This window comes from Pteropus vampyrus, unplaced genomic scaffold (genome assembly GCF_000151845.1).
Source record: "Pteropus vampyrus isolate Shadow unplaced genomic scaffold, Pvam_2.0 Scaffold14, whole genome shotgun sequence".
Taxonomy (NCBI): domain Eukaryota; kingdom Metazoa; phylum Chordata; class Mammalia; order Chiroptera; family Pteropodidae; genus Pteropus; species Pteropus vampyrus.
This window is the reverse complement of record NW_011888795.1, coordinates 393007-406845: the sequence shown is the minus strand read 5'-3', so window position 1 is coordinate 406845 and position 13839 is coordinate 393007. Positions and strand designations below refer to the sequence as shown.

At 43.5% G+C, this 13839-nt stretch overlaps 1 long non-coding RNA gene across 2 annotated transcripts; it reads left to right on the top strand.

The window, feature by feature from the left end:
- Positions 1-665: 665 nt before the first annotated feature.
- LOC105306284 lies at positions 666-8530 on the top strand. Of its 2 annotated transcripts, none has more exons than XR_002778043.1 (4): positions 666-759; positions 1055-1142; positions 2156-2261; positions 4178-8530. It is a non-coding gene; the product is annotated as an uncharacterized LOC105306284 (long non-coding RNA). The 2 variants fall into 2 exon arrangements; XR_897140.2 differs by having other exon boundaries at positions 4175-8530.
- Positions 8531-13839: the final 5309 nt, after the last annotated feature.

The following is a 13839-nucleotide window of genomic DNA, read 5'->3' as shown; positions in this document are numbered from 1 at the left end:
GACAGCATCTTATCCATTGTAGTACCTCTGCCAGGGAATGGCACCGGGTGTTGGCATGGGCAGTGATGCTCAGAAACAAACAAAAAGGCTCGCTGAGCTTCTCACTTTATCTGTCTGTAGCACCTCCTCAGTGTACTCAGTGTATCCTCTCTACACGGATACCACACAAATAATTTCCTCCTTTGTGACATAGACTTTTATAATTTCCTGCCTAATTTTGTCATCTTCCATGTAACAGTGAAAGTGAAAATATCCATCTAGATATATCTCCATGGTTTCCATTTGCCAAATCAATCCCATCTCCCCCTCACAAATAAAACGTAGTTACTTTTTGATCAACTAGAAAGATATTGTATGAATAATGGAATTTCACTGTGTAAAACAATTTTTTTTTTTAATGACAAAAAGTCCTTTAGTGGATAGCAGTCAATATCAGACTCTAGATTAAATCTAACAAATATTTTCTTGCCCTTGAGATAGTTACACTGGAAACTGCTTTGAAGTTTTTATGATTTTAGATTTTCATCACAAAGAACTGAAGGTAAAGAGTTCCATTACTAGTTTTCTCTGAACACTAGCCATTTGAGTGCCTGTAAAGAATTCAGAGAATTTTTGAGTCACTTGCAGGAAAGCTTCTTGGTCTGCATATTTCACATTCCAATAGAAGAGCTCCTAACTTTTCCTCAAAAGTGGTTTAAAGCATCAATTGTAAGCCAATTATAATGACTTTTTGTATCTGTTCTTGATTTTCTCATAGAGGTTAGTTGCATGAGTTTGTATTCAATGGATTTTTTTCTGTTTTCAAGTCTGTACTCTGTACAAAGCCTAGTACAGGGCCTTACACTTGATCAATGTTTGCCGAATAACTACATGAATGGATGAATGAATAGATGGATGTCTCTTGAACAAAAATAACAAAACAGTTATTTCTCCTAGAGAGTTCTTTGATGATGTTGACAGAACTCATAGATTTAGACTAATAGAATGTCAAAGATAAAATTACACAGAAATATCTAATCTGGTTCAGATTTTTTTTTTTTTTTTTACTTTTCAGATTTATAAGGTGAGTTTCAGAGATCCCCAAGATCACCTGGAACCCTCAAGGGGAATTTCAGGAAGTTGTACCAAATATGAACCCTAAGGTAAGCATGGATATCCATGGCAATCGAACATGGTTTTCTTCACTACTTTCTGTTTTCTTTACTTTTGTGCACCTTTGTGCAATTCTCATAAACTAATTAGAACTCAAAAGTATATGAAATGACTAGTTTGTCAAAGTTCTTAAATGCTTGTTGGATCTCTTTCTCCACTAGTTACTATGGAGTGAATTTGATATTTGGTGGGTCAGAGACCTCCAGAAGGGTCAGCTACCAATGCAGGGAGAGTAGAAAGAGCTGTGGGCTCCAAGTCAGCGGACAGATAGGGCCTAGGCCTCAGCTCTAGGACTGTAGATCCTGAGATGAATCAGGTCCTCACACCCCGCCCTTCTTCATAAAGTAGATGTGATTGTCCCTGTTCTACCTTCCTCACTGTGGTTGGAAGAACCAATGAGATAATGGATGTGAAAATGTTTTAGAAATTGTAAAGTACAATTTCTAAATTCAATGAGTTAAGACTGTTCCCCACAATCTGTTCCTAGAGACAGAGCAAGCAAGCAGATTCCATGAGGCTGGGGAGGGGAGTGGAAGGTTAAAGGGCAAGCTGGGGTTCTGTGTCTCCCTGCTCAAGAACTAAGAAATATGGAAAATTAATCTTCTGAGAGTCAAACCATAGCTTCCAACTTTTTGTCAGTATAAGTCCTTCTTTCTATCATCAAAATATTTCCAGACTCACTCCCACATGATAATATTTATACTTTAAGTATTCAATGATTGAGAAAATGTCTATTGACAAAGCTATTATGAATTATGATCATTTTTTAAATTGTACATATTTTATTAATTGCTATATCATAGGAATACTTTTGACAAATACTGGTACTAGACTAGAGCAAACTATGTTAGTTATTTAACCTCCAGCCACTCACAGATTAGCTGGCTTCTCAAAATAATTCTCTCTCAGATCAAGGAGATCCTTCATTAAACTGTAAAACATAAACATAATAAATAGGTCACGGCCAAGTAATGCAATCATCTTAAGTGTACTCTGGCCCCAGGTTGAAGTCAGACTCTGCTGATGTCATCAACACATCCAAAGAAACAAAGTACTGGTCACGAGAATGCTTGGTTGCCAGTGGAAGCCAGAAGAGGTAGCCCTACCAGGTGAGCACTGGCAGAGCCCGCCCAGTCCTGCTCAAGGAAGATGTGAACTGACCAACAGACTCAGTCTCTAGTCCTCATGTAACAACTAACCTTTTATGTTCTACTCTAGGCTAAACTGAGTATCCTTGTTGTCAGCAGAGAGCAGTCAAACATCTTGTTGTATTTCATTGCAGATAGATGTCCTGGCTTTAGATTATACAACCATCCTAAGAGCCTGGGCAACGCAAGACCAGCCCCAAGTGATGGCTGACAGGGCAGGCCTCAGATCTTGTCCCTGAGGCCTGTGAGTAGCTTGGGGCAGCCACCCTAGTGTCCTTCACTAAGAGAATATCTTCTTTTTCTACCACCAGGAGCTGTGATTTCTCATTCTCATTTGACATTTTGGGTCTGATACTTTGTCACTGAGGGCTGTTTTGTGCATTATAGTGTTGGCTTCTCCCTTATAGATGTCGTTAGTACCAGCCCCCGCCATCACCCCCCAGTTATGACAACTAAAGATGTCTGCATCTATTGTCAAATATTCTCTGGGGAAATATCCTCCTTTCCCCAGTTGAGAACCAGTAGCATGAATCGTTCGAGCCAAATGTCTGCAGAATGCAACCATATGAGGTTCTCAAAGACCAGTTCCTTCTTGAATGCACAAGACATTCAATTTATATAGTGTCGACTTTTTCAAAGAGATGCTAGAACTCTTGAAAAATCAATTTCAAGGAGCTTGTAGTTAATTTAGAAATACAGTCAGGCTCCACTTCACTATAATGTAAAGGAAATAGGGATTCTGGCAGCTGAGTAAACCAAAACTTTCCTTTGATGACCTAGTGATTCAAGGGTCATCCTTCTGAATGCGAACTGTTCCTACTGTAAAAATGTAATAGGATGGGTTGCTCTGGCAGGGGGCGGTGGGCGGGGTCCCTGGAAGCTCTTGATGTTTTGTTGTTTTAAAAAAGTTAAGCCTCAATTTGTTTTTGATTATTATTTACCTTTTTCCTAAAATTAGTACAAAAAGATTTTCCAGTTACCTGAGAAATTCAATTAGTTTTTGTGTTGATTAATTGAGGATTTTTGCTAAAATGGTCACCGCTTTTTGTAACTAATTCTTCCACTGAAAATTCCTTCATTTGAAAAGAACATTCCCAGCACAGTCAAACCCCTCAGCAGTGTAGAGTTCATCAGTGCTCTTACTTCCGGGGAAATTTCCACTCCTGGTTCTGTTCAAGAGTGAGGTTTTCCCTCTTGGCCTCATCCCTGCTCCTGGTTCCCAAAGCCACCATTCGCTCTTCCAGACCTTTGGAGGTCCACACTGAGCCTCACACACAGTGCCCTCCCATCTGCTCCCTTCTTACTGGACCCGCTCCCCCTCACTTCAAGGACTAAGGTGCTTTCACTCCTCTTGTCCGGGTCCAGCTGCCTCTGCCTGCTTCCTCAAGCCCAGTTTTTTCTAGTCTTTGGGAGAGGAAAATCTGATTCTGTGAGTCCACTCTGAGCTTGTGTGTCTAAGCCCTTTGCAGTTTCTGTGGATATGTGTTTCTGGTCAGTGTGGACTGGGGTGCCCTGGGTACCAACCAGTGAGATTGTAGAGTGAAGGGGAAACACATAGATTAACTCTTGCAGATGTTACTCTGTGTCTTACCAACTATACGAGACAGAAATGAAGACAGAAAGGGATATTAAAGAGAGCCTCTTTGGGGGCCAGCTAAACAGAGGAGTGGTTGCCGGACCCCAAAAGCAGGCAAACTGGCTCCCACTCAAGGAGACCCCTCTGATGAGAAAAGGGGAATTCATTGTAATAGCAGCTCTTCTCTACCTCGCCAAGGCTTCCAAAGACGCGGAGAGGAGGGGGATCTGGGTCTTACTGTGGGGAAGAAGGTGATATAAATGCTTGACTTTGAAGTGCCATTCCTTTTTTTTCCCAGCAGGATGGGCTGGGTGCTGACACAGACACCCAGTAGCTGCTGCTTGCTCTTAGGGTGATGCAGGAGAGGCACAGCCTTTGTGCAGAAAAGCCCCATCCGGAGCACCTGACACTGCAAGTGAAGCACCCGTGGCATTCCAGTCTCCACCCAGCTGCTCTGCTGGGTGCCTTTGGAAGGGCACAAACTGCACAACCTTTCCTGCTGCAGCCCTTCCTTCAATGGTACTGCTTTCTCTCAATGAGAAGTAAGGGGATCTAACTGATTAAGCCTACTGGGTACCAGATGCTTTAATACTTTATTAATCTCATTTAATCACCTCGACAAACACATAAAGTAGGCATTTTTATCCCCATGTTACAGTTGAGGCAACTGAAGTTAAGCAACTTGCCCAGAGTCAGCCAGCCAGGAAGACTTGTGAGCCTTCACAAGAGGGACTGATCCGGAGGCTTGGAATGGTTCCCCTCCTGGTTCACGCTGATGCTGTCCCTGAAAAGTTGTGGATGAGCAGTGGCCCAAGCAATGAAAGAATTAGAATCACTGCTGAGGACAGGAGAGATTTCACCAGCTTTGTCTGGGGAGGTCTGCTACAGTGACTATCAAACTGAGAAAAGACAAGCTACATAGTGTCTCCTGAGAAAAATCACCATTCTCTTCAGAAATGCAATTTTTTTGAGATTAAAAAAATCGCGTCTGCCTTCTCATCTATAATTTTATTCCTTACTACCTTGACTATTTCCCAGTTGGCATTTGCAGCAATCAAATAGCTTGAGGGCCAGTCAGGGGCGTGGTCAGGGGCGTGGTAGGGGTTGAGGAGAAACTGGAGAATTCTGTGCCCTCCTCTGAATCCAGTCCGGGGTCGAAAGGAACCCCAAGAGGAAGGAGAGGTGGTGGCAGCTGGAAAGAAAAGACCATAGTCCCTGGGGCTATAGGAATAAAGTGGTAGGGACCTCCAGAGGGTCCGTGGGGGGAGCCAGTTAACTTCGAGAAGCCGTGTGCGCTCGTCTCGGCCATGGGCCTGTAGTGCTGAGTGTGAAGAGCTGTGCTGAGCCCCACATCCGGTCGAAAGTACAAGTCTGGAGCTCCTGGCTGGGGATGCTGCAGCTGTTCTGGGGATGTGCACAATTAGAATTCTCCTAGCGCTCAGTGCCCACAGGAATTCAGTCACATGGTAGACGTGGTGCCTGGAGCTGAGGTCAATGAGAGCTCAGTCTGAGAGAAAAAGCGTTCCTTCCCTCTGAGGCATATCCTGCTTCAGTTTTGCGCTGCTGGGCTTTGTTCACAGTAAACCTAACGGCTTGCAGGAAAAGGACCCTGCAAATGACCTAGGCTGGGGACAAAGGAAATCAGTTTTCCTTCTGTTCAGAGTTTTGCCAGCCTACCGCTTCTATCAGAAGTTCTACTGATACCTCCTCCTCCCTTGATTCATTTTCCTCTCTACCACAATGCTGATTTCTCTCCACACACGCTAAGGTCTGGTTCCTGGATTACTTCAGGGCGACAGCTTTAGAGAGATCATGTCTCCTATTCTGCCCCTCTTGCCAAAAATATGGCAAAACCTTTCATTAGAATTTCCTGAATCAAAACCAGGGCTTTATTATTTCTGAATTTGGGGGGTTGAAGAAATACCAGATTTTCCTCTCTTCTACTTCCTCCAAGTTTCTTGATGGGAATGCATTTCCTTGTCACTTATGCTCACATCTGTGATATAAATCTAGATACTCTCCCTCCAACCCACTCAACCCCTTCTGCGGAATGAGGCTCTTGCCCAACTGAGCCTCCCATCACCCACCTTGTTCTTATAACTGATAACCTCCCTCCACACCCAGGACTGACTCCTATTTCCAGAGGGAACCTGATTCTCCTCTTTGTTTTCTAGTTTCTTCTGTGCTGCTGCTTTTTGTCCTTCCAAATAGAAACCCTTATTCCTGTCAAAAACCTCCTGTCAGAAGTTACTACTCTCCTATGTAATGGGCACTAAAGTTCTGCCAAAAATCCATGCTCTCGTATCAGCGATTATTGTTCTCCTGTCAGAAATCACTGTTGTGTCAGAAATGACCACTCTTCTTTTAAAAATCTGTCTTGAGAAAAATCACCACTCTCTTCAGAAATTCTCATTCTCTTGTCAGAAATCCACTCATATCCTGTCAGAAGTCAACATTTTCTGCCAGAAATCTCTGTTTTCCTGTCATAAACCATTGCTCTCCTGTCGAAAATCCCTGATCTCCTGTAGGAGATCCCTGTTTCTTGTCAGAAGTCATTATTTTCCTCTGGAAAATCGCTGCTTCTGGCTGATCCTTCTCTCTACAGGATCTTCAGAGTTGTTTGTCACACTTTGACATTGGTAGCTTTCCTGCGACTTCCTTACTGCTGGCTGTTTGCACCTGTTTGCGGCATCTCTTTAAGCTTAGCGCTGGGGTCAGAAGCAGCGTGGGGCAGTGAGCACAGCACTGGGGAACCCACAGTCTCATGCGCCTCTTGGGTGATTACAGACAAGCTATTTTTTGCTTGCTGGGCTTTTTCCTTATCTCTTTGTTAAGGATGATAATATCATCACTCTGCCTGCTTCACGAGATTATTTCATTTAGGTCCATGACAGTTCGGACTTTCAAAAGCTGCTGCCTTGTCTGAGCCAACATCTCTCTTCCTATAATTTTCACTCACTGTTGCCCCATAAAGCAAGTCTAATACTTCTATGCCACAGCATTTCAACCCTGTCCCTAAATCTTCTCTTACCCAGCAGAAATGCCCCGCCCGCCACTCCCCCTGCACACATGCACTTCTCTAATGTCCAGATTAACCTGCTTGGTTAGTCCTTGTATGACACGGTTTCCAGACCTGTTGCTAGCCTGGCCGCAAACACTCAAAACAGGTGCCAACAGCCTCTTCAGCAGGAGTCTTGGTGGCTATACCTAAAAAAGGACATCGGAATACAAGAAAATGAGGATGACATTATTAGAGGGGTAATCTTCAATTGATTCTGATTTCTATCTTTTAAATTGTTTAATAATTTTGGTAATTCAACCACTAACAGCAACAAATTGCTAACCATACGCTTTGCAACTGAGCATTGATGACACTAAATCTGAAAACATCTAGACTGATGATTAAAATAGGCTTCTCACTTTTAAAATGGTGAATTATACACTTTTAAAATGGTAAATTTTAAGGTATGTGAATTATCTTCCCATCCCCCCCCCCAAAAAAGAAACAAGAAAAATTAAAAAGCGTAGATTTTGGAGGTAAATATTTTGAGTTTATGTCCCAGCTCTGCCTCTACCAGGCTCCGTGGCCTTGGGCAATTACTTGATTTCTCTGTGTCTAGGATGGGATTAAGAATTGCCCCTTCTCCATTTCACTGATAGAAGAAGCTCTCTTCTCTCACCTTATGGAGATATGGAGCTGCCAAGTACCCCACTTTCCTAAACGTAATGATTGGTGCAGACATATGACCCAAAGAGGATGAGTCAAGGTCTTGGGGCGGGCTGATGTGGATATTGAGTCAGAACAGGACTCTCTCCTTCTGGATATGCTGTAAGGCTCCTGGGAACCAGGGCTACTGGGAGGTCATCTTTTAAATCACAGGGAAAGAAATACTGGAAAGTAAAGCTAACATAGAGGAGATGGAAGATTCTGACATCATTATTTGACAACATTGTTTGAGCACATGGATCCAGCCTAAGCAGAATCTAGACGACTGGTATTTTCATTTATGTATGTAAATAATTCTCCCCTACCTTTTTTTTTTTTTTAAAGCTTATTTGAGTTAGGTTCCTGTCATGAGCAATCTAAAAAGGCCTAACATTAACATCTATTTTATAAGGCACTTGTGAGAATTATTTGTGGTAATACATGTAAAGCACCCAATGCTTGTACATAACAGGTACTCAAAAATTGAAGCTTACTATTACAACGATGATGATCATCATCACTGTGCACAAAAAAGGGGTTCTACAGAAAGTAACCCCATAGGGTGATCTGATCATAAACTTCTAACTGGGCAGGTCACAGTGGGTCGTCATGCCCTGGGCCTATAACTTCTTTAGTAAAGGTTTATCTTTGCCTTAAACAAGTCCTGTCCATTGTTTCTGTGCATCTCGACACCTTTGAAATGCCTCTTCAGAAGCAAACCACCCTCAGGAGAACACATAATCTTGTTACCTATCCTGTAATCCAATCCTCGTTCTCTCCTACCTTCATGTAATCTTCCTTACTTTCCTTCCTTAATTCAAAATGCTTAAAATAGGCTGCAAATCGCCATTCCGAATAACATTTTTCTCAGTCTTTTGAGATCTTATTTCCAGGCATATCCTCTGTTTTGGGTCAATTAAACGCCAATAAAATTTTATAAAAATTTTCTGTAGGTTTGGACAGTCTTATGTTAATATCACTGTGTACCATTCTGTGTTTGCTTTATACCTTGCAGTAGCTAAGTCAATACTAAGTATAAAGTAAGACCTCAGTAAACATCTTTATAGACAAATTGATATCTTTCCCTTGATATAGAATTTAAACATGAATAAATCAAAAAAATTTTCTGCTTTCTACTCTTAAGAGATAGACAAATCTGGAAACAGTGTTGAACTGGAGGTCAAGAGACCAGGGTTCCAGTTCTGACGATGCTCTTCACATACTGAGTGCCCTCAGGAAGCTCCTCCCTCATTTTCAGCCTTGGTTTCTCCATTTGTCACTTTAGGCTATTGGGGCTTGATGATCTTAGTTCTTTGTAAACCCTAACCCTGAGATTCAAGGGAAAACATATCAGAGAATTCTTTCGATGCCCCATGATTTCTTGGGGTTGAAAAAATTCAATCTCATACCCTTTTTGCATCCCTCCCCACAGCCTCCCACTATGACATGAGTCAGAGAGAGAGGGGGTACTTGCTCTTGATCATTTGCAAGACTCTGTATTCCTATAGGAAGATGTGAGGAAATTCTTTTCCTGCTAATGTAGAAATGTTGCTGAATACATTTTAGAATGATTTTCAGCCACAAGGCCTGAAATATAATATAACGTCCAGAAAAATCAATGGAAACAATACTTTATTTTTCATTCATCAAGTATTCATCCAGGACCTTCAAGGCATATACTATGCCAAGTATTGGAAAAGCAAAGAGACTAAAGATCCTGTTCCTGAGGTCAAGGAATCTGGCAAGGACTGTTCTCTGAATGTCTTGTTCGCAAAGATTTCACTGAAGTTCAGATGCAAATAGAAAATTTTCTAACCTTACTGGGCACCCGCTGTGTGCCAAAACTGGACAGACAAATTTGTACATTGTCTTGTCACTTGGTTATAACTTTCCTGTACTTCCACCTCCCAGAAAATCTGATGTGGCTGAGACAGAGACTTAAGCCTTCATAAACTGATTTTCCCTTTGCAAAGAGGCCCTGACCTTCACAGTCCCATCCTCTCATCTCGGCTGTCTGATCATAAGTGAAGCTTCACTCTGTGGTGGAGCCTGGAGCTGTGGTGTGTGCAGGCATCTGATGCCCCAGCTTTGTGGAAGACATGAGACATCAATTTTCACTCAAGCGTTTGAAATCATTTTTACATTAAAAATACATATTTAGAGATTATAGAGTAAATTTTAAGATTTGAACAAATTTAAGATTTATTCATTTTTTAAACAAATATTTATTGAACAACTACTGTGTACCAGGCATTGTCCTAGGCCCTGAGAATTGAGCAGTAAATAATACAGTAAAAAAAAAAAATCCCTGCCCTCATGGGGCTCACATTCTAGCAGAAGGAAACACATAAAAACATAATATTTCAGCTACTGACATGTGCTATGGAGGAAAATAGAGCAGGGAAGAGAACTTCAAAGACATGTCCAGCTTACCAAGGATTGCTTCAGGCTTCGCCATCAGATTCTCTGGGGCACCTCATTGCCTCTGCCACAAGGGTAGCCTGCGCCAGGGATGAGGGTTGCGGGAAGGTGTAACTAGGAGGTGAACTGGCTTAAGAGATGCATCTTGAGCATATTGACCCAAAGAGAAAAGATTCTGAGGGAAGGGAGGAGGTAAGCTCACCCATCCTGCGGTGCCTCATGGCCCAGAACCCACACCTTATATGGTCCCAGTCACGGCTTGAGCTCTCTCACATTTCTGTCTCTGTATTTCTACCTCCTCACTCAACACAATCCCTGCTTGAGTTTCTCGTATGCCCAGAAGGCTGCCCCAAGAACTTTCTTCAGTTAATCACTAACTTTCACTCATCAAACTTCATCAGCAGTTTTCCAGCTCCACCCCAAGTCCTTTGCCCCTCTGGCCAAAGGCAGCCCTGCTCTCTGTCACCATTCCACCTCTTATGGCTACGGAGCTTTACGGCGTGCCAAACACTCTTCTAACCACACACACACACACGGTGGCGGTTTCTCATGCCTCATTCTTGCAGGGCAGAGGAGAAGGCAAATCAGAGAAGGGAGTTTAATGAGCAGTGGGATGGGGGCTGATCTGGCCGCATAGGACAGAGACTGGTTATCAAACTTGACAATGCATCAGAGTTTCTGATTTAGCAGGTCTGCGATGGAGCCCTAGAATCTGCTTGTCTGATTCTGGATCCAGGTGAAGCTGTTGCTGCTGCCCCTGGGCCTACACTGAGGTCCACAGCTCTAGGCCGACTGTGCCCCAGCCTCCCTCCTCGTGGGCCCTTCTCTTCTTTCTAATTTGTGGGCCCTTTTCTCCCTCAATTTTCTTTTCTTTCTTAGCCATCTGGTTTCCTCTCTGGCTCTAAAAAATGCTTTTGGAGTGTGGTCTGAAAAAATTATACTAAGTTGCATATGGCTGGTCATAGCTCTCATCCCTTCCAGGAAAATATGAATTTCAACTATCCAGTAAACTCCAAAGCTAAGGGAATAAAACTCTGATGGTGGACTTGAGGCGTCAGCTAGTGCATGATGGTTGCGTTTGGGGGGCTCGGAGCCTCTGAAACTGTGTAGGTGGCCATTTATCTTACTTCCTGCTGTGCCCCTGTGTGGGAATGTTTCCCGCCCAGCCTGAATAAGAATTGGAATTCTATGTCCTTCTTCTCTAGAAGCAGTGAGGCAAAGATGCCCTACTGAAGAGAGCAACTAATGGCAATAATTAAATTCCCCAAGGAGACAGAATTCTCAGTGTCTTTTGTGTTCCGGGAGTGTCTCTTGCTTTGGTGGAAAGAAAGAAAATGTGCTGTGACAGGCTCCGATTCTCCCGCTGAGGAAGGCCCCACTGGGGTTGCATCAGGGCCCGGGTCTGTCTCTGAAAAATAAACTAACCAGAATTTTAAAACCTTAAGGCCATGGTCCTCCACCCCAGGTTCAAAAAGAAGGAGTGGGTGAGCTTAGAAGGGTTGGGGAGGGAAGCGAGGATGTAAGGAAGAGGCTGGAAAAGAAGGTGTATGGAGGGAGGTCAGCTATGGCCTCTGTTCAGAATTTCACCCCTGACCACTCGCCCACCAGTTTCAAGAGGCAACCCTTGGCTTCCCTGCCTCTCATTCTTTTCCTGAGAAGCAATCATCTCTCCAGAAAGAATGAAAACGCCGGTTGGAGAAGTTGCAGAGGGGAAGGAACAGGGTCTATGGGTGGGCCAGAGGGAGCTAGCTGTCCCTCCAAGCTGACTTGAGAACGACAGAGATGTGGCACAGGTAGGCAAGCACTGACCAGGGAGCCAGAGGCCTAGGTTCTCATCCTTGTGTGGTGCAAGTCGCTGTTGCTGTTCTCTCCAGCACCCACCAGACTGAGATGACCGCTAAATATCCCTTCGCACTCTGAAATTTTATCACCTCTTCCACCATCCTCATCTGCCGTGAGAGGTGCTTTAGGTAAGATTAGGGCACTAAAACTGCTTAGATGACATTCATTTTTTTTCCATCTCTTATCTTGGCCTCAGATAAAATTGCACACAAGGACATGTCTGCTGCAATGCATTTCTCTGTCCTCAATGACTATTTCTGAAGCCACATTACACATTGGGAAAATTGGCCCATTTTCTCCCCACAAGTGTAAGAGGCACACCATGCTCCTTGGTCTGTCTGTGTAAGGCCCTGCTCTTGTGTTAGTCATTCCTTCCCTTTTTCCTGCATACACCCTCCCATTCTCCTTTCCCTATAGGCAATCGCTGATTCAATGTGTATCTTTTTGTGTATTTCATGTGATGTGTTCTTATTTTATGTAGATGGTGCTCTTTCATAGAGTGCATTCTGTTTCTCCCTTCTTCCCAATACTCTGCCTTTAAGATCCATGGGTGTTGCTGCGTGCACTTCCAGCCCGCTTTCCCTCCCCATCTCCCCACGATGGACTCTGGGTGACCCTCAACATCCCTGCTACAGATAACAATGCTATAGTGAGCTTCCTGATAGCACATCCTCCCTCCCTTAACCCGACTCACCTGCTTTCAGATTTGTAGGCACAATCTCTAATCTTTGAGTCCAAAAAATCATAAATAACTCTCTCTTCCGGATCCATCTTGAGGCTTGAAGACCCTGGCAACACCCTGGTGGCAGAGAAAGGAGCTTTGATGTTTGTGCCATCCTGTCTTATGGCCCTAGGGGAAGGGGCTCTAGACCCATGGCCCTAGACAATAGGATCCTCTCATATGAATTTTTGTAACAGGCCTAATTCTTTCTTTAATTGGTTGACTGATTAAAGAAAGCATATCTCCCAAAAGCAAACAATTTTTCCCCCTCAGAAACAGTACAGTCTAAAAAGTGAATGTATCCTTCATTAGCAACACATTTACCCTGCCCTTGGGGTCACGTTGAGGAGATTTTGGTGGCACTGGATTTTCATGGCTGCTCTGGGCTCCTTTTAAGAGGATTTGGCCTCAACTAAATTCTTACATCAGTAATTTCCTTCTAGTTAAGAAGGGTTAAGTGGCTTGTTGGTTCCTCCCAAAGCTTTAACCAGATTATATAGTGTTTACTAAATGCTATCTGTTATTATTGGGCAATGTTTCATGGATGATTTTCTGACTTTTTTAAATCCTCCTTGCCCCTCTTGTCCCTCTGGCTACTTCCTGAGTCAAACTATTTCTTCTTGGAGTACAGAGGTGCTGCACAAGACTCAAGAAGCACTACAAGGGAGCCAGTAGGCCTGGCCTGGGCTTACCCCATCCCTGCCACCATATCCCTGGGCTATTGGCTTATGGCCCTGATCTACTGGCCTCAGTTTTCTTGTTTAAAAAATGTGGGAGGTGTTGGAGAGTTGAGACCTCTGTCTCTTGATGTCTATGATTTTAGTAAGGTTTCAGTATTCCATGAAATTTCCAAGATTTAGCACCTTTTGCCTTCTCTCTCCCCTCATCAGCTATGACTCCCAACCCTCAAACAGCTGTGATCCCAACTCTCCACCATTCCCTACTGCCCCTCCAGCCACCAGCCTTGTCTCAGGAACCTCTTCATTTCTCACCTCTTTCCCCTTGGTCTTCTCAAATATCTTTCCTCAAGGAAATTTCCATCCACCTCCAGTCTCCTTATTAAAATGGCTATTCTAGATATGTGGGGTCTCGCTCTCCTCTCCCAACCCTTCTTGTAGTCCCACAATCCCTCTGGGGCTCTTGTTAGGTAACTGAAAGCAGAGTATGCTTTGATGGTACTTACTTTGTTCTAGAATTACCCCAGATCCTCAAGGCTCCTCTTGATCAGGAGTAACTTGGGCCACGCTGCCATTCTTACTGTCAAGCCAGAATC